Source organism: Dendrobates tinctorius, unplaced genomic scaffold, assembly GCF_039654945.1.
Source record: "Dendrobates tinctorius isolate UK_male_01 unplaced genomic scaffold, ASM3965494v1 ptg000294l, whole genome shotgun sequence".
Lineage (NCBI taxonomy): Eukaryota > Metazoa > Chordata > Amphibia > Anura > Dendrobatidae > Dendrobates > Dendrobates tinctorius.
In genome coordinates, this window is record NW_027361961.1 from 1,590,165 (window position 1) to 1,612,591 (window position 22,427).

A 22,427-nucleotide genomic window follows, 5' to 3' on the forward strand; every position below is an offset into this window, starting at 1 on the left:
GCTCTCCTGGCAAATACTTATCCAGGTGTAGTTCCCTGACTAACCAGAGGGTGAGAGGGCCCTAGAGAGCTGCAAGTTCCAAACCGGGACCCCTGGAAGTGGGATATAATAAATCCCCTGACGAACTGGGGGCAAACACCCCCAGTTCATAATAATCCACCTCTTCCCTCTAATTTTATTGACAGCTCTGGCTTCATAGAGCCAGAAAAGGATGATGAAAGATGGAAGATACAGATTTCTTGAGATCTTTCAGGTTTCAGGGCTGTCGCTGGGCAAAATGGAATTTCAGCTCACTCCAAAGAATTTCTATTAGGCTCAGCTCTGGAGACTGGCTAAGCCACTGCAGGACCTTGAAATGCTTCTTATGGAGCCACTCCTTAGTTACCCTGACTGTGTGTTTTGGATCATAGTATAGACAAGGTGTGCACTCTGGCAGGTGCAATCTAAACCTGGAGCTTAGTTCTGAAAATCATCAAGTAAATAGAAAACAGCTGCACTCAAAAAAATTTTTTTGTTTTTCAATGCAAACAAGTTTTATTGAAGACACCACAGAGGAATAGTGTGTTAATGTCAGAAATAATATACAAATTCAATATAAATATAGATCACGCCCATGTAATGTAGGAATTCGATACTGTGGGTTAATAGATGCAGTCACAGAGCAGGGCTATGGCGAGGCTGGCATGCTAGAGAAAGTTATATGACATGATACAACATGATAATTGAGGCAGTGTTAACATGAAAACTGACCTTAAGGCAAAAATGAAGTAGAATAGAGGGGAGGCCACAGCGGAATGAGTATACAGGAGGGGCTGATAATGGAAATAGGAAAGGTTTAGCAAAATTCTGTGGGCTCATAGAGCAGCAAAGCTGGAGGACAGACCCATAGAAGAGAGGAATACCTAAAATGCCATACATGGAAGTCTGGCAGGGTACAGGACCAGGCATGAGTCCAGAAATGAGCCGGGAGGACAGGCGGTGCATGAGTTAAAATCATGTGGGCATTGCATAGTTAAACAATGTGCAGCAGAATAAGTGGTGCTGCGGGGCGTACCTGGAAGCGTGGGGCACAATGCGCCGTCTGTGGTGATGTGTGGAGGCATTGGTGGTCAGTGGGTTAAAGTACCCTGGGTACCAGATGTCAGGGGAGCGGGCAGGAGTGAGCGCAGTGGAGAAGCGTTGGAGCTGTGCCTTGAAGCCCAGGCTTGGAGCGCTGTTGTGGGGGCGCATGCGCTGTGTGTTGAGGGGGACCTGCGCTGTATCATGGCGGGTGCATGCGCAGTGCAGAGCCCAGTGAAGGCATGAAGAGACGCGTCCCTGGTGCCTGTGCAATAGCGCTGAGAGGGGAGAATGTCAGATAAAGCTGTGGAGAATGAAAGGAGGAGGGAGGGTAGGAAATAGGGTAAAGAACGGGAGAATGTACAATGAGGACAAGGGGATACATGCAAAAAAACAGGAAAAAAGCCCAAAGAGGAGGAAAGGTGAAAATAAAGAAGGAATGAAAAAAGGGAGGGGGCATGGAAAACAAAAATAAAGCTAAATAAAATAAAGATAAAATGAAATAGAGCTGCAAATAAAATGATGAAGACAAAAAAAGGGGGAATAAAGAAAGAATAAAAATGTAAATAAATATAATAAGATATAGAATAAGGTGAAAAATATAGGAAATAAAAAAGGAAAACCAAGTGAAGTATGAACAATCAAAAATTGTAGGAAGAGGGGGAAGGGGAGGAAAAATGAAAAATTACATGAAATTTAATGAAAACAAGAAACGAAAAATAAAAATATAAGAAATAAAAAGTGAAAAATAAAAAAATTAAATTAAAAATAAAATAGAAAAAATAAGGGTGAAAAAGGGGAAAAATGCACAAGCGAAATTAAAAATAAAAAGAAACAATGAGAAATAATAATAAAAATAGAGAAAAAAAAGGGGAAAACAATAAAATAAAATTAAAAATAAAGACAAGAAAAATACAGGTACTTACCCCGATGGGTGTGAAAAATGTAGGATCATTGTCATGCTGGAAGACCCAGCCACTACCCATCTTCAATGCTCTTACTAAGGTAATGAGGTTGTTAGCCAAAATCTTGCGTTATATGACCCCATCCATCCTCCCTTCAATACGATGCAGTAGTCCTGTCTCCTTTGCAGAAAAGCACCCCCAAAGTATGATGTTTCCCCCACCATGCTTCATGGTTGGCATGGTCTTCTTGGGGTTGTACTCATTGTTTTTCTTCCTCCAAATGCAGCAAGGGATGTTTATATCAAAATGTTCTATTTTGGTCTCATCTGTCCACCTTACCTTCTCCCATGCCTCATCTGGATCATCCAGATGGTCATTGGCAAACTTCAAATGGGCCTGGAAATTTGCTGGTGTGAGTAGTGGGACCTTGCATGCCCTGCAGGATCTTAATCCATGAAGGTGTAGTGTGTTACTAATAGTGATTTTTGAGACTGTGGTCCCAGCTTTCCTCAAGTCAATGACCAGGTCCTCCCATGTAGTTCTGAGCTGATTGCTGAAATATCTCAGAATCATCCTTAGCTCACAAGGCGAGATCTTGCATGGAGCCACAGACCAAGGAAGTTTGACAGTCATCTTGCGTTTCTTCCATTTTAACAAAAAAAACCTTTGATATTGTGCAGTGCACATTCCAGTTCTTTTGCACACTGTATAGTTTGCTAAAAAGCACACTTGAGAGAGGCCAAAAAATTATCAAGTAATACCGTTTATGGTAGCTGTAGTGTGGGCCCCTAGAGTCAATTCCCCTGGTGGGCCCTAGGTACCCCAGTCCAACCCTGCGTTTCTTCCATTTTAACAAAAAAACTTTTGATATTATGAAGTGCACATTACAGTTCTTTTGCACACTGTATAGTTTGCGAAAAGGCACATGTTAGAAAGGCCGAAAAATTAACAAGTAGTAATACCGTTTATGGTAGCTGTAGTGTGGGCCCCTAGAGTCAATTCCCCTAGTGGGCCCTAGGTACCCCAGTCCGACCCTGGATATAGTACAAACAGATGGGAAAATAAAAGATAATCATTGACCAGTGGTAAAGGCCCCTTAGGGGATGGGGGCCCTAGGCAAATGCCTAGTTTGCCTGCCCCTATCGCCGGCCCTGTCTAGGAGTCCCACTGTTTTGAAAATTCTCTCTCTTTGTCTCATGTCAGTATCATCTAATGGAAGTGAGTGTTCCTTTTGGTCACATAAATCTCTTCCACAATCAAGACAGATGGTTTCCTTGAATTCTTGGACAAATTTAGGCAGTTTGTGGTCATCTGTAAAAAGACATTCACAAGAAGGCAAAATGTAACGTTGCCCAAGGAGGTAGTCATGGGAGAGGGCCTCATCACAATCTTTATAAAATTCACAATATTTTTAAAATTGCAGTCCCTCTTTGGAGACACGGGGATCAGCGGGGGCTCTAGTCCGCTAACCAAAACCACATGAACCAGAGCTCATCCCACAGAATGCTCGCTGTCATGATCCTGTCTGGGTTTTGAGTCCTGTCTGCCCTTTTTCCGGGCTGATCATGTCAAGGGTTAACTTTGCTTGGCCTCATTTTGGATTCAGGTTTGCTATTTCTCCCTGCTGCATCCTGCAGGCCATGTCAGTTATATTTTCTGCCTACGGCATGAGTATCTGACTCTGGTATTACCCTGATTTGTCCTCCTGCTGTTGCTGACTTTGCCCGTATCTGTTTGTTTCCCACTCCCTGTCCCGACTCAGTGTTTTCCTTTCATGTTTAGGACTCCCTGGTACCTGACTCAGCTTGGACCCTGACCTGCTGTTTGTCTCTTGTTTTTGGCATATCTGGTCCTGACCGGTACTGACCCATTTGGCTTGCTTCAGAGTCCTGTGTTTGTTTATTCCTTTGGTACTGCGCTACAAACTAATATTGATTCGGCTTGTTTGACTATTCTGCTGTCACCTGGTGACAGCCTCACTGCTGCACTGCAGGTCTGCTCTTGCTGTGTGCAGTCCTCCCTTCACTCTATTGCCATCTATTGGAGCTTGCATCTACCTGCATAGCAGCAGCGTGACAACCACTCTCATTTTACCGTGTGCATATTACTACTCAGACAACACAGGATGAGGTTAAACAGTGTGGCAATACTTTATTGAACCACAAACAGGCAAATAACACATCAAACAGTACCAGCAAAATACCCAAGATGGTGCAAATCACAGTATCACCCACTGATTCGCTGGGATAAGAGCAGCTGTGACTTCAGAGTTTCCAGGGCCAGCTACCTCCACCTCTCCCTTGCACAGAGAAGAGGTAACAAGAAGCTTAGGAAGTTGGCAGTCCATTGAGATACAAGGCCAGGTGCTGGGAAGGTCACAACCTGGCTTCTCCGAACATTTCCACGGAGCCAGGTGACTTCCATTCCTGGCTTTCACAAACAAGGGCCTCCGGTGACTGGTAGCTCCAAATCCTGACTACCACAAATGTATTCATAGGTTCAGTGGTGGTCAATGAAGCAGATTTATATTCTTTCAGCCAGGGCCGTGGTCCTCTAAGCTGGCATCCTGTAGAATGTCAGATCTGTGTCACTCGTGATAGAGCCAAAATCTGGCAGCTACCCTGTAAAGTGTTCCTGGCTGTGGTTATGTAAAGAGAATCTGGTTCTTTGTGTCTGTGAATCTCTTAGCTGTCTCCACGTATATTGTTAGAGGCATATCCCACTTATATAGCTCACAATTGTTGTCCTTCAAGCCAGCATCCAGAGGTCAAGAGGAATACGTGATGAGGTTATTGTGTATTGTTTGACTATTTAATCAATTTGCATAGTTCTTATTTCTTTGTTTTGTAAGACAACAAGCTACAAGACCAACACAATGGTCATTCAATATATTAAGCAAACATCCATTGTTCAAAGACCCTGCATCAGTGTCTTGCAAAGAAAGTAGACAATAAATTGTAGGAGCTGATGTAAGAGGCAAACTTTAGCCATTTAAAATTATCAAAAATCAGCGTTTAAGACTCATGACAACAGTGTATGGTTCTTGACCAACTGAAGAACAATTGCAAAATTCAAAAGTCTTCATATAGATAACCGTCTATTCCTCATGGCTTACTGAAGATAGATATCTGGCTAATTAAGATAAAATGATGTGTCATCACACCCTCATTTAAATTTTTGCTAGATCTTGCACTCAGAGCATAGGCTTTACATATCTTAACAATGGGAAGAAAAGGGGTTTTCTGAGGCCTCCACTACATGTCATCAAGGGTGTATTGGAGTCCCTCCTTTAAATAATTTTCAGACTTTGCACTTAGTGCATAGACTTTATGAGTCTAGGAGTTCCACTTTCTAACAATTTTAAAGGAATGTGTATGAGACCCTCCTTTATGTCCTTTATGTATTAGAGTCCCTCTTCCTTCTAATTTTTGGAAGTTCTGGTTTTCTGTGGCTTAGCCTGGGCCTGCTATCCTTCTCGGTGACCCATTCATAACAGGAATGTGTATGAGACCCTCCTTTATGTTCTTTATGTATCAGAATCCCTCTTCCTTCAAATTTTTGGAAGTTCTTGCATTGTGTGCATAGGATTTGTGATTTTCAGAGTCCCTTCTTCATGAATTAAACAGAACACACAAAGAGGATGCAGTGGAAGAGCAGTTTTTCACTTATCGTTATAAACCAAATGGTCTATATTTAACTGAAACTCACCACAGACTATGTAATATTTCTAAAGGACAGTCATAAAAACTACACAAAGCATACCAAACAAGAAAATAATGACCATATGTCCCATATAAAAATATATATCTTTAATTTATTATACAATAAAAAACAGGATTTATATAAAAATATTATTGCAAAGCATCAATGTATGTATGCAATTTAATATCCAGTACAAACAAAAGGGGGCGGTACTAACCAGTATGTAAAATCACACCCATAATGGGAAACATGCTGCAACAGACACACATGTGCAGTGTATATTTATGAAAAAAACATAGTGACAGGATAATAACACTGCTAAAAATATTAGTGCAATTAATAAAATTATGATAATGTGAAAAATATAATATAATAATCGTGCAGATACATACAGTATAAAGAATAAATAAAAAATAACCAGCAAAAATCCCAATGAAAGTGCAAAAAAATTTGTGCAGTATATTGAACAGCCAACAGGTGTCACCATATAGGTATGTAATATAAAATAAGCCAGTTTAAACACCTATACCATATCCGTCCATATGTCTGCCTACATGAGACGTATCCTGGCACAGGACAAGTACATAAGCCCGCAGTATAAAACTCAAAAATAACAAAGTACAAAACTGACAGTTTTATATAGAATTATAACTTACGGGCTATAAAGATTCCTGACCGCCTAGGATAGCCGCCCCTCCCCAACGCGCGTTTCGGCCTATAGCCTTCGTCAGACCCCCTGACGAAGATATATATTTTTATATGGGACATATGGTCATTATTTTCTTGTTTGGTATGCTATGAATTAAACAGGATGTGTCTCACTATGTCACACCACATGCCCAGATAAGGTAGTAAAATGTTAAAATTACATTTATGGTGAATGTTTTTTTTCACCATTGAAAGTAATGAAAAAATGGACTCTGTCCATCATTGGACGTTAAGGGGTTAAAATAAAAATATTTATAGTCACCTACCATGCTGGCACCATTCCAGAGGTGTCAGCACTTGCATTCCTAGGAGCTCACTTAAGGTTGATAAGTCATTTGGGCCCTGCACCCAGTCTGTACTGAATCACTGTCCCCACCTTCGGACAAATCGGACATCAAGAGGAAGTCAGAGAGCAGCCTTAATGTTGATGTTCAATATGTCTGAAGGCTGGGACAGTGAAGGCAGTGCTGACTGGGTGCAGGGCTCATGTGATGTAAAAACCTCATGTGAGCTCTAGGAGTGCAAGTCCTGAAGCTGCTTGAATTTGAATGGCGCTGGAGCAGGAGGAGAGTATAAATGTTTTTACTTTAATAAGACCAAACAGGAATAACAAGGGATTGTCCTACTCATGGATAGTTCTTTTAGGAAGATAAAAGTTGATTTCCATTTAAAACATTTCCCACACTGATAACATGGAAAAGGCTTCTCCCCTGTGTGGATTCTATGGTGTCTAACAAGTTGTGATTTCTTCACAAAACATTTTCCACATTCTGAACAGGAAAAAGGCTTCTAACCTGTGTGGAGTCTCTGATGTTCGATAAGATGTGATTTCTCTGCAAAACATTTCTCACATTCTAAACATGAAAAAGGCTTCTCCCCAGTGTGGGTTCTTTGGTGTTTATTAAGAATCGATTTCCGGTTAAAACATTTCCCACATTCTGAACATGAAAAAGGCTTCTCCCCTGTGTGGATTCTATGGTGTCTAACAAGTTGTGATTTCTTCACAAAACATTTCCCACATTCTGAACATGAAAAAGGCTTCTCCCCTGTGTGGGTTCTTTGGTGTTCTTTAAGACTCGATTTCCGGTTAAAACATTTCCCACATTCTGAACATGAAAAAGGCTTCTCCCCTGTGTGAATTATTTGGTGGTTATTAAGTTGAAATTTCCAGTCAAAAAATCTACCACATTCTAAACATGAAAAAGGTTTCTCCCCTGTGTGATCTCCCTGGTGTTTATCAAGATTCGATTTCCGGGTAAAACATTTCCCACATTGAGAACATGAAAAAGGCTTCTCCCCTGTGTGGATTGTATGGTGTCTATTAAGATCTGATTTCTTCACAAAACATTTTCCACATTCTGAACAAGAAAAAGGCTTCTCCCCTGTGTGCCGTCTCTGATGTTCGATAAGATGTGATTTATCTGCAAAACATTTCTCACATTCTAAACATGAAAAAGGCTTACCCCTTTTGTGAGTTCTACGGTGGCTATCAAGATATGATTTCCGCTTAAAAGATTTCCCACACTGAGAACATGAAAAAGGTTTCTCCCCTGTGTGAGTTCTATGGTGGCAATCAAGATTTGATTTCCGTTTAAAACATTTCCCACACTGAGAACATGAAAAAGGTCTCTCCCCTGTGTGCACTTTATGGTGTCTAACAAGTTCAAATTTCTGTGCAAAACATTTTCCACATTCTGTACAGGAAAAAGGCTTTTCTCCTGTGTGGGTTCGTTGGTGTTTTTCAAGATGATGTTTCCAGCTAAAACATTTCCCACATTCTGAACATGGAAAAGGCTTCTCTCCTGTGTGAGTTCTTTTGTGCCCATCAAGATTTGACTTCTGACTAAAACATTTCCCACATTCTGAACATGATAAAGACTTCCTTGTTTTAGGAGCAGTTTGTTTTTTAATGCCTCTTTTGTGTCTTTGATTTCCCTTAGTAGTCGGTAGTGAATCAGATGACAGATCTTTGCTGTGAAGGGATGATGGTATATCTGGAATAGTGGCATTCACTTTAATTGTATCCTGTGTGATCTCAGTATCATCTGATTTTAAAATTGAAGAAGTCAGCTGTCCCTCTGATCTCCTGGTACAGTTATCTGCTAAGAATAAAACCAATTATTTTTTACATTATGTAAAAATAGCTTTATTGATTTATTCTCATTTGCACAAGGAAAGACTAGAAGCAATAGGATGAAACTGAATTGGAAGACACACAGATTAGATATTAGAAAAAACCTTTTGACAGTGAGGGTGATCAATGAGTGGCACAAGCTGCCACAAGAGGTGTTGAGTTCTCCTTCAATGGAAGTCTTCAAATAGAAGATGGACAGACATCTGTTTGGGATGATTTACTGAATTCTGCACTGAGCAGGGACTTGGATCAGATGACCGAGGAGGTCCCTTCCAACTCTACCATTCTATGATTCTATGAAATCTTGAATCATTCATCAAGACAATGACCATTCACAATCTAATAGAAAATCTTATAGGATGAACCAGTAGAGCGTGGAGTTCAACTGTTTGTCATTCAGCTCCCCCCCCGAAATATGGAATAAAAAGTCACCAAACAACGTTTTGTAGGTAAAAACACCACCAATAAAAACTTCTACTAATCGTACAAAAAACATTACCCCACTCTGGTCCACCATCTCTCTGTGGAAGAACAGAGGTTTCCATATTATTAATGGCTCAAAGGCTCTTGAAAAGCAACATGCCTTCTATAAACCAATCCAGCAATATCCACATTCACAAAGTCAAATTTTCCTCTCGCTTCTGAACCTTGCAGTGTGTCCAAACCAAAACTAGCACCCATGTATTTGTCATTATTATAGTGAGAAGAACCCACTTAACTTACGGTGTCTCCTGGAGCACAATCTGGGCACTATGTGGTACATAATAAAATGGAATATTTGCAATTTTTCAATCTCCAACATCCACTGCATGCTAATTTCCGGAAAGTGGCTGTGGAGTCAAAATAGTCACTACTATAGATTAATTCACTGAGGGTTATAATTTCCACAATGGAGCCACTTTATGGGGTTTTCTACTGCTCTGGTTTTCTGCATTTTGTCATATTAAGGCTTGTGATAGTGGTGTGTACCATCTTGTCTGGGATCTGCACCTGCCACCTCTGCTTCTTTCACCAGGCATGGCCTTATTCATTCAGTAGGCAATGCTGGGGATGGAGATGTGGGAACCAGAAGCTCTGGGTGGAGCAGGCTCTGTTCAGCCACTTAGATTAGGGTTGCTGTGATCATCCAGTCTGGCATTATGGGTGTGTGTGCTGTCCATCTGGAGTAATCTGCTTTCTGCTTTCACCAACTGGAAAGCACCACACCCTACTAAAGCTCAAAGCAAATTGCAGGAAGATGCCGGACACAGCCTTGTTCTTCTCTGATTCAGTCTTCTCTGTGCTCAGCTGTTGTGACCCCTTAGTGACTAATCTTGTTCTTCTGATTTTGCATTTTCTCTGCCCTCCTGGTTCTGACCCAGCTACCTGACTATTCTTCATCCCACCTCACTCCACAGAACAGCAGGTAGCACCATGGCCCAAGCCTCGGGGTCTATGGGTAAGAACAGATCCACGTAAAGGATGATGAGCAAGGTAATCCTTGGGATCTGCAAAGCGGAGTAGATAGTGCCAAGCCTGATCGTGGTAGCTATATTCTGAGCTGCCAGGTAACCAATACATTGTGTCTGTAAACTATTCCAAGAAGATGGGCATTCAAATAGCAAAATGACGCTCCTTCCCTTCTTAACCTTGCCATGTTCCCAGACAGTAGTGTATAACCATGTACAGGGTATTATTGGATTCAAGAGAAGTTGAAAAATAATCTGTGAGGTCCATTTGTTTCCTATTATCATAGTAACATAGTTAGCAAGGCCGAAAAAAGACATTAGTCCATCCAGTTCAGCCTATATTCCGTCAGAATAAATCCCCAGATCTACGTCCTTCTAAAGAACCTAATAACTGTAAGATACAATATTGTTACGCTCCAGGAAGACATCCAGGCCTCTCTTGAAACCCTCGACTGAGTTCACCATCACGACCTCCTCAGGCAGGGAATTCCAGATTCTCACTGCCCTAACAGTAAAGAATCCTCTTCTATGTTGGTGGAAAGACATTCTCTCCTCCAGACACAGAGAATGCCTCCTTGTGACCGTCACCTTCCTTGGTATAAACAGATCCTCGGAGAGATATTTGTATTGTCCCCTTATATACTTATACATGGTTATTATCCTTTGTGAAGAATGCCAAATTTATCACCACATAAAACGACACGTCAGATGTGAAAAATGGGAGTATTATGGGCAGTAACTACTGTAATCAAAAACTGTGACTATAGACAATAACACATCTATTGAAATGTTCAAATTCAATAGTCTTCATCAGTAAAATATGAGTAACTAGTGGTGAAACCTCTCTGCAGTAATTAGAGCAGTGTTCCCCAACTCCAGTCCTCAGGTTTTATGTATTTCCCTAGTATCGCCCAGGTGGTGGAATTATTGCCTGTGCAGGTGAGCAGATCTCACCTGTGCAATCTTAAGGGAAATCCTGAAAACCTCACTTGTTGGTGGCTCTTGAGGACTGGAGTTGGGGAACACTGAATTAGAGTACGGGGCTTGTTGATTCTTGGCAATCTAAACTATCATAAGGGCCAATATTTTCTTTTAGATGAGTTTCAAGAAAAAATATTAGACATTAAAAGAGAACTTTTTATAATACTGCAGAGCTGGGGCTTCAATTTAGATCTTGCACATTTGGAAGAGGTAATGGAGACTTAAAAAAAGAAGAAACTACTCACATAACCAGGGCCGGTTTTAGGCAAAGTGGGGCCCTAGGCAAAAGTTTAAAATGGGGCCCCAAATGCTAACATATTGCACATCACACAGAAGCATTTTGTATTTACGTGCGCTGTGTTCAGGCCGCTAAACGAGTGTGATCGACAATATTGAAGTCGTTCCACACTTGTTTCCTGGCCTCTTTACACCAACGGAGAAAGAATGGGGACAGAACAATCACTAGTGGATCAATTTGTCCCCATACAGTATCATGTCATCAGCAGCACCTCTACAGTTTACACCTGTGATGTGCTGCTGAGAACAATGATTTTTGTTCCAGCATCAACAATCCAATCACTCGGTGCTTGTTTAGTACAATACACCCCATAGCCCTCCATATAGTATAATACACTCCCCATAGTCCTTCATATAGTATACATTCCCTATAGTCCTCCATATAGTATAATACACTCCTTATAGTCCCACATATAGCATAATACACTCCCCAGTCCTCCATATAGTATAATACACTCCCTATAGTCCCCCATATAGTATAATACACTCACTATAGTCCTCAGACCTCCATATATTAAAATACACTTATCAGTCCTCTATAGTATTATACACTTCCCATATTCCTCCATATAGTATAATACACTCCTCATAGCCCTCCATATATTAAAATACACTCAGTCCTCCATATAGTATAATACACTCCTCGTAGTGTTCCATATAATATAATGCACCACCATAGTCATCCATGTATTACAATTCACTTCCCATAGTATAATGCACCCCATAGTTCTTCATATAGTATATTGTATTCCCTATAGTTCTCAATACAGTATAATGCAGCCACCCCACAGAGCATAATGCAGCCACCCCACAGAATATAATGTAGCTCCCTCAGTGTATAATGCAGCCCCGCCATGCAATATAATGTAACCCCCATAGAATATAATGCAGCCCCCATCAAAGTATAATGCAGCCCCTCTATAGAATATATGGTAGCCCCCTCATAGAGTATAATGCAGCCCCTCCATATAATATAATGCACCCCCCTTATATAGTATAATGTAGCCCATCCACAGAATACAATGTAGCCCTCCTCATATAGTATAATGCAGCCCCCCATAGAATATAATGTAGCCCCCTCATAGAGTATAATGAAGCCCCCATACAATATAATCTAGCCCCCCTATAGAAATAATGCAGCCCCCATAGAATACAATGTAGCCCCCTCATAGGGTATGATGCATTTACCCCTCATAAAATATAATAAATATAATATAACCCCCATAGAATATAATGTAGCCCCCCATAGAATATAATACAGCTCACCTCCCCATAGTATATAATGTAGCCCCATGAATGAGTATGATACAATCCTCCCTCATAGAATATAATACATGCCCCCATAGAATATACTGTAGCCCCCCCATAGAATATAATACAGCCAACCTCCCCATAGTATATAATGTAGCCCCATGAATGAGTATGATACAATCCTCCCTCATAGAATATAATACAGCCCCCCATAGAATATAATGTAGCCCCCCATAGAATATAATACAGCCAACCTCCCCATAGTATATAATGTAGCCCCATCAATGAGTATGATGCAATCCTCCCTCATAGATTATAATACAGCCCCCCATAGAATATAATGTAGCCCCCCCCCCCCCGAGAATGGACCCACAGTCCACTACTCACTGATATATTTAAAAAAAAATAAAAATGAAATCCTCACCTCTCCTCCTCTTGCCCGCGCTGCTTCCGGCTCGGCTCCGGTCTCAGTGGCTGCAGTCTGCACAGCACACAGTGGGTGCACGATGAAGTGACGTCATCGCGCACATGCAGTGTCAGAGGCAGAAGGGAATAATGGGAGAGGGAGCATCAGCTGACGCTCTCTCCTCCATCATTGCTTTGAACTGTACTTCTGCAGGTGACACATTATGATATATTTTATATAATGAATATTAGAGGGTGATGGAGTGGGCCGGGATATTACAGGGGCTGGATGTGTCCTGTTACTTGGGGCCACCAGCGGCCGCGTCGTCCTGCAGCAGTACAGCATCATTATGCCATGCATGGTGGCAGCAGCGGGGGGCTGGACACGCTCTGTGGTGCCCGGTCCTGCTGCCCCCATCCGCATTAACCCCTTGTGCACCCTGCTGATCATGTACAGCCGCAAGTTTAAAAAAAATACAAAATGCTCAGATCTAAAATCACTTGTTAAAAAAAAAAAAACTTCAGGCAAAATTAACGCAGACTTGGGGACTGCACATTCGTAACAACAAACATCGGCTTCATTCTTCATCTCTCGGCCACAAAGAAGAATAAAGCAAAGAATAAAACAAAAGAAACAGAAAACAAATCTGCTGTTTATTCAGCCTGAATAACCAGAGATGGCTGAGACGGATCTTGAGGAGCAGCTGGTGACAGAGAGCAGCCTGCACCCAGAGGAGCCACTTCTGCACAGAAGGCAGAAGAGCGCAGCATGTGAATTATCCCACACTTCTCATTACCTCCCGGGGAAACACAGAGTTACTAATGAACATCCCAGTAATGCAGGAGGCTGATACCAGAGAGTAGCAGCCCACACCATGGACCGGCAGAGACCTACTCCCCCCCAGGTGAGGACTACTCCCCCCAGCAGTGGCGCTCGCTCCTCACCTGCTCCAGTCTCTTCATTCAATCCACACTATACTTCCGGGAGTGACGTGTCCAGTGCATGCCGGGAGATGTAGTCCAGACACACCCCCTCCTCATTCACCCCTGCACTTCTGGAGAAAAGTCACCATACTCTCAATTGAATCCGGGGGGGGAGTCGGCACTGGCGGCCGGCGGGCCCCCTGACTCATGAGAGCCCCATAGCGGCTGCGTGATATGCCACTGTTAGCGGCATGCCACTGGCTGGGGGGCCCCTGGGGGAGCGGGGGCCCTAGGCAGCTGCCTGGTCTGCCTGGTGCTAACGCCGGCCCTGCACATAACTGAGGCAGGCTGATCCTACCACAATTAAACTATCAACCAGAATAAACATGAAAAAAAAGACATTTTTTTGTTCTATGTTACATCCCCAAAAACAAAGTCTGCATGAGGGGAGAACTCCAATACTAAACTGGAGTGGCACTGGAGTTTATGGCGGACCATTGGAGCTACTGTAAGTCCTGACCAGAAAAATAGAAAAAGTATTAGCGCCCCCATTTCAGCAGAGATTTTGCAGTAATCGGAATCCCTTAGGATCGAAAATATGATGTACTTTATGACGTGTAGTGAATTCATGAACCCAGGGCTAGAGCCATGCCAGCACATCTCCTGCAGGTGTGAATAAATGTATATTACAGCCATCAGCCACGCACAGCTTACAGATATATCATGGCACAGGTGTAATGTGCTTTATGTGGTTTATCACAATCCTGTTTGACATTAGTCGGTGTTAAAAGAAATCTAAATGTCAGGATTAAGGGAAACTCTGTTGTTATTGTCCAGAAATTCACACTTGGCCTCACTGCACATTCAATGTTGTCGATCATAAAAGCGAAGTTTGGCCAGAAAGACTGGACCTGGTTTTGTAGGGACCATATGAGCACATTCAGCAGCACAGAAGGGAGAGAAGGGAGATTCATCCAAGAAGATATCAGGGATCTAGGAAGCCAACAGCATCATTACCCTCCACTTTCTCTTAGATGCCCTGCATTACATCCTGTCAGCACATTCTACATACGCTGTTATTTGGCTTTGAAGTTTACAGACCTGAGCTGGTAACGGTCAGCGTGTTCTAATCTCCGGGTGTAGGTGGATCCAGCAGGTTGTAAGCTCTATACAAAAGGGTTTTCACACTTTCACAAAGCCATTGGATGGAGGAGAATGTTGTGCCCTACCAGCAAAATGGGGATCACATGACTGTGACACGTCCAGACTACACCACCAATAAAGCAGCCACAGCCGGTGACTGAGAAGAATCTGTGACTTCTCTGCATTTAGTGGTTACTACTCACCTGGGTAGTCATATGTGGGAATCTCCTCTTTACACCGCTCATCACCCCTCACATATGTCTCTGTAGTATTAATATGGGTCAGATCTTCACCCTGAAACAAATATTGTAAAAGTCACCGACAGATGGAGAAGTCCCATCTATGATCAGCTCTAATCCTGCCATCTCCACCGTTCTCATTACACAAGTATAAAACATATAATACTGGTGGATAAAACAAGACTGAGCACAAGACCTTCACAGCCGTCTACACATCATAGGGGAGATCTCCTGACACCTTCTCTCCATCTACCTGATGATCCTGAGGAACACTGCGATCTTCTTGTTTACAGTCCTGTGGAAGAAGAGGACAGGGACATCTCTCTGGTGTTGTCCTCTTACTGGATAGATCTGGAGGAAACACATACAGGGACTGAATTCATTCTTTACATAAAATAATTATAGGCCGTGTGTATTTAGTCCTGTCTATTACCTGGTGATGTGAGGGGCTGGGGAACCTCCATCATGATGTCCTTGTACAGATCTTTGTGCCCTTCTAAATACTCCCACTCCTCCATGGAGAAATAGACAGCAACATCCTGACACCTTATAGGAACCTGACACATACAATGATACCGTCATCCCCCCGATCCCTTCATAGCGTTTTTTTAATGTCCCAGCATTCCCACCAGCGTCACCTCTCCAGTCAGCAGCTCAATCATCTTGTAGGTGAGTTCTAGGATCTTCTGGTCATTGATGTCCTCATGTATCAGTGGGTGAGGTGGAGGCCCAGTGATTGGGCTCAGCGGTCTTCCCCATCCCTCGGACACAGGGTCCTTACAGCGCTCACTAGAGGTCTTCACTACTATGTAATCCTGGTTATGGAAAGACACATTAATAAATCTCACTACAGACATTTCCAGAGTCCTCACCTCTCCAGTTCTGTCCATCTGTTATTCCCATAGATAAGAATGATGTAATGTGACGTCATCAGAATCTCTCACCTCTCCAGTAAGCCGGAAGAGGATCTCTAGGGTGAGGTGTAATATCCTCTCCACCATCTTGTCCCTCTCCATATCCATTCTTGGGTAGTCAAGAAAAATTCTCTTAATATAGAAGATGTCCACTGACAGGATCTGATATTGTAGAGACCTGAATGGGAAGACGATGAATCATTATAAAGAATTCCGTATAATAATACAATTACTGGAGACAATAAGGGGAAACATTTCAGAAGATAAAACGTGTAGATGTTGTATTCTCTAGTCTTTTATGGACTGGAACATAAGTTGAATTGCTGACTAACACATCTCCTCCATGCTCCCAGTCACTGGCTATGTTAGTCACTGCTTCGGCAACTGATTTGCTGTAGGAATCACAAATTCGTTAGGACAAACCAAAAAATACAGAGACCGGCGGGGACCCAAGCAGCAATTATATTTTTATTATTTTAAAACATTCTGTTTTTTTCCCTGACATCTAATAAAACCTATATATTTAGGCCACAGACAACAAGCAGTTTCTCCCTCGGAGTCGGCAGCTGAATACGTTCCTCATAGACTCATCTTCCATAACGCTAATTCTCGTCTCATTTCCCGACACTGGAATCGGCATTAGCAATACTGCAGGAGATATTCATTACACGGGACAGGAGAAATAACTACTTCATGATGAGGACGACATCTTCATCTTCTACTACGGCTCTAGAAACATATTTGGCCAGAGTCCATCACTGACTCCATCCCCACCGGCCGTCTATATGAAGGTTCCCGTCTTCCCCGCACTGTAATCTTCTATCACGTTAGATCTCAGGTCTGAGTCACACACAGAAGTTTGAGGCTGTTATAAAAGCTTTTTTGCTTTCAAAAACACAGCGGACAGACATTACCAAATGTTTTGGACTATAACACATACCAGACCATAAGACGCACCTAGGTTTTAGAGGAGGAAAATAGAAAAAAAATTGAAGCAAAAAATGTGGTCATGACACACTGTTATGGGAGGGGGATCTGCTGCTGATATTGTTATAGGGGTAATAGGGTCTGTATATATATGTCCCAATCCTGGTATAAGTGGCTCCATTCAGGTATATATGCTCTCATTTATGAGATGTATGTCCTCATCCAGTTATATATGGCCCCCATTCCAGGTATAAGTGGCCCCTCATCCTGGTATACATGTCCCCCATCCCCATCTTGGTTTACATGGTTAATCATCCTGGTATATAGGGCTGGCCCCCAACCCCATCCTGGTTTACATGGCACCCCGTCCTGGTATACATGGCCCCCATTCCCACCTTGATATACACGACTCTCATTATCATCGTGGTATAGATGCCACCTGATCCTCGTATATATGGCCCCCATCATGCTGCTCACATAAAAAAATGAACAATTTTACTCACCTTCCCTCTGCATGGCGTCGTTTTGATGCCATCAGCTAATTTCAGAGTGTAAGCAGCGCGCAACGTTCGCTGCCTTGTTCTGCATAATCTTGTATCTATTTGTTACAATTTTAAATAACTAATTAATAAATCACTTAGATTTTAAATCTTGTCTGGCACTTCCCTTCTTTGGGTTTAATACTATCTGTTGGAAGTTGACATATCATATTTATGGTCACTTTTTTGGTTTTCTAACTGTTATTCTGTGTTTTCACAGTACTTTTTGACCATGGATATTAAAGCTAGAGACCAGGCGTGGCTCTCCAATATTGACTCTATCTTTAAAGGAGAACATGTGCAGAGTGGTGGTAATGAGAGTGGGAGCATTATTGAACTGAAAAATACATTTAAACAACTCACTAGAAAAAGAACGTGTATATGGTGGTGTGGTAGGGGGGTGGGCCACTGCTTACCAGACGAGGCAAAGATGAGACGGAGACAGCTTCCACTTGTAACAGTTCTGGATTTATTTCTCGTCCTCCTGACGACCACCAAACACGCACCGCAGCTTCTTTACACCACTGTATCGCAATGCCCGGGTACCTATTCTTCAGCTCCAGTCGCAGTAATGCACCTCGCGGATCTTTCACTGGGGGGCCGTCCTAGACCAATCTACCCCCAGCGCTTCACCTGCCCGAGGTCGTCTTCCAATCGGTACCCCCGGGGCCTCGTCTGTTCTGCGGTCCGTTAAGTCAGGGTCTCCCCCCTGGCTGCCTCTTCTCCTTGCCTGTCCTGCAGTCCGTCGGGTCAGGGCCACCCCCCTCTCTCCTTTGTCCGTCCCCCTGGCCGAGCTCTTCTCACTTTCTCCGTCTTCTTCTGAGCTCCTCCCGGGACTAAACTCTCCTGGAGCCCCGCCTTCTTCTATTTATCCCCTCTCTCACAGGGGAATTTCCCACCCGGGCTCCTATCTCCCCGCCCCCCATGACTAAGCGGATTCCTAAGCCCTAAGCTGATGTTAAGTCCTGTACTACTCTCCCCTGCCATCTTGTGGTCATTTCACGGTACTGCACTCCCTTTTCTGTCTTTCCCTGCTGTTACCTTTCTAACCTGTCAATCTCTGTCACTAGTGCACAAACCGTCCCCTCCTTCTACCAGTCACGTCTGTCCGTCAAGTCACCTTCCCCACAGTGGAACAAGGGTTCACTGGAAAATTATTTATCGAAAGGCCTTGTACCTCGTGGACTTAGGGTTAGGATTCTCCCATCTTTCCCTGTTGGTGATCAACTCCTCCGTAATAGATGGGAGGAGACATGTACTATCTGTTCTAAATCTCTTATGGAAATTCTCATTTGTATTAACAAGAAATCTCTGGAATCCTTGGAAGGTGAAATTGAGTCTATTCAGACCAAGTTGAATGGTGTCCTCCCTATAACTGACATGGAGACCTTTAAAGGTGAAGTTAATAAATTACTTACTAATTAGGCAAAAGAGATACAGGACACAAAAACAAAAAAGTTCCAACGTGATCTACATGATTACCAGAACAATAATGTATACAAATGGCACCAGCCCCATTCTTTGGATAGGGCTGCATATATGTCATCAGGGTCATCTGTTGAAAGCATATCTGGACCAAGGCCTGAAAGAGAAGGTCTCATTAACCGGGGAAGATGAAGTGGTAATCGTAGATACAGTCCATATCAGCAACGTAACCTAAGGTCTTCTAATGTGCCCTCCAAACTACAGGTAATCAATTTATCTGACATTGAATTGACCCAGGATCAGGTTGATGTCCTGAGTTTAGGTTTAACCTTTTCCCCTGTGGCGCCTTTTGACTATTTTACAGCGCATCTTTTTGCAAGAAAGTTGGTATTGAGGAAGTTGCATCACAAGTCCCCCACAACAGGTGAATGGACTCCAGAGGAGCAGGAGTCGATTGCCATATTGGAGGAATTGTGCAATTCAACACCTACAACATCTACTGTCAGTAAGTTTCCAGTTCCCAAATCCAAAAAATTTCCTCCTTTGAATATTTATCCTGAGATTGAATTATTTGTTAGATTGGTCACTGAGGAATTTCGTTCCATCCCTAATGGAATACGCAATGACAATCTCACAAAGAATCAGAGGCTTGCTTTGAAAGAACTTAATCTCCTTAAAAATATAAATCAAACCTACAGATAAAGGGGGCAATATTGTTTTGTGGCCATCCTCGATGTACGAGAAAGGGCATTAAGACAACTGAGGGACTCCAATTGCTATAAGAGGTTATCTTTTAACCCTACCATCTCCTTTCAAAATCAGTTACATGATCTAACTGAACAGGCGTTTTTGAATGGCATTATCTCTAAAGAATTGAGCAATGGACTCATCCCTGAAAAACCACAAACCCCCTGTCTATATTTATTGCCCAAAGTACACAAATCTATTACTAATCCGCCAGGACGACCCATCGTCTCTGGTGGCGGTGGTCTGTGTGAAATAATCAATACATTTCTTGATTTTCACCTGAAACCCATGGTTGAATCCTTGCCGTCTTATATCAAGGATACTAGTGATGTACTTAGGAAATTAGAAGGCATCCCTCTTGAAAACAATATGTGGCTGGTCACCCTTGATGTCGAATCGTTATATACATCAATCCGACATGAGGATGGTATCGAAGCAGTCAAACATTTTTTACATATGTCCAATTTTGAGAGTGGGTTTAGTGAGTTTCTCATCTCCTTACTGGAATATGCTCTTACGCATAATTTCTTTATATTCAAAGAAACCCTGTATCTCCAACTTCAGGGAACTGCGATGGGGGCGGCACTTGTGCCCTCATACGCAAATCTTTTTCTGGGATCTTGGGAACGTACCATCTTCCCAACCAACTGTGCTCCATTGATTGAACAAGTATCAACCTGGATGCGTTTTATTGATGACATTCTTGTCATCTGGGTGGGGTCTGAAACTGACTTATTACTCTTTATTCAACAATTTAATGATAACCATCTCAACATTAAGTTAATGTGTAATTATAGCCAAACGAGTATTGAGTTTTTGGCTACTTGAATTTTCAAGGGAGATGATGGTTTCTTACATACAGAGGTATATAGGAAACAGACAGCCGTAAATTCAGTTTTACATGCAACCTCTTCTCATCCCAAACCTTTGAAAAACAGTATCCTGTATAGTCAATTTTTATGAACAAGGAAAATTTGTTCAAGTGACTCCTCTTTTGAAACTCAATTCTCTGAACTTGGACAACGCTTTTCAGAAAGGGGATATTCTAATCGGTCATCAACCATGGATGGTCTAAGGCTCGCAGTAAAAATAGAATTGACTTATTACAACCTAGGAAATCCAAATCTGAATCTGCTGAGGTAAGGTTTATATCCACATATAACGAAAAATGGAATTCCATGAGGCAAGCCTTGTTGAAATTTTGGCCAATCATAAGAAGTGATCCTGTTTTGGTGAAGAACATCAGTATTGCACCAGCCATTACGTATAGACGAACAAAAAATCTAAGAGATGAATTGGTCCATAGCCAATATAGAGGTGCAATTAAAGAAAACTATTTGGGCTCTAGGGGTCCAAAATGGGTTTTTTACCCCTGCAAGAATTGTTTGGCTTGTGCCAATATGGATAGGGCCTTAACTTTTAAAAATGCCCAGGGTGACAAAACCTTTCACATCACTCACAATATTACGTGCGGTACAGACCATGTTATTTACTATGCTGTTTGTCCCTGTTCTTGGATATATGTAGGTATGACTACTTGCCAATTAAAGATACGTATCCGAGAACATGTGCGTGACATTGTGAATGCCCGTGATATCAATGATTTAACTTTGTTGAAGCCAATACCCCGACATTTTAAGAAAATCCATGAATGCAACTCTAGCCTACTCCGAGTTATTGGTATTGATCGACTTTTGAGTAATTCACGTGGCGGTGATATGAAAATGAAGTTGGCACAGTTAGAAACAAGATGGATCTCTAAAATAGATTCATTGAAACCTCATGGACTAAATGAAGTAATCAGTTTTGCTCCTTTTCTCTCATTTTAAAATTGTACTGATAGTGCGTTTATCTGGTATTGCATATTTACAGTGCCTTGCGAAAGTATTCGGCCCCCTGGAACTTTTCAACCTTTTCCCACATATGATGCTTCAAACATAAAGATACCAAATGTAAATTTTTGGTGAAGAATCAACAACAAGTGGAACACAATTGTGAAGTTGATCGAAATTTATTGGTTATTTTAAATTTTTGTGGAAAGTCAAAAACTTAAAAGTGGGGCGTGAAATATTATTTGGCCCCTTTACTTTCAGTGCAGCAAACTCACTCCCGAAGTTCATTGTGGATCTCTGAATGATCCAATGTTGTCTGAAATGACTAATGATGATAAATATAATCCACCTGCGTGTAATCAAGTCTCTGTATAAATGCACCTGCTCTGTGATAGTCTCTGGGTTCTGTTTGAAGCACAGAGAGCATCATGAAGGCCAAAGAACACAACAGGCAGGTCTGTGATACTGTTGTGGATACGTTTAAAGCCGGATTGGGATACAAAATGATTTCCAAAACTTTAAACATCCCAAGGAGCACTGTGCAAGCGATTATATTGAAATGGAAGGCGTATCATACCACTGCAAATCTACCAAGACCCGGCCGTCCCTCTAAACTTTCATCTCAAACAAGGAGAAGACAGATCAGAGATGCAGCCAAGAGGCCCATGATCACTCTGGATGAACTGCAGAGATCTACAGCTGAGATGGGACAGTCTGTCCATAGGAAAACAATCAGTTCTACACTGCACAAATCTGGCCTTTATAGAAGAGTGGCAAGAAGAAAGCCATTTCTCAAAGATATCCATAAAAAGTGTTTAAAGTTTGCAACAAGCCACCTGGGAGACAC

General features: G+C 42.2%; 1 pseudogene; it reads right to left on the minus strand.

Annotated features, from left to right (window-relative positions):
- Positions 1-20,449, minus strand: part of LOC141072979 (uncharacterized) — a 36,922-nt pseudogene extending 16,473 nt beyond the window's left edge.
- Between the last annotated feature and the right edge of the window lie 1,978 nt (positions 20,450-22,427).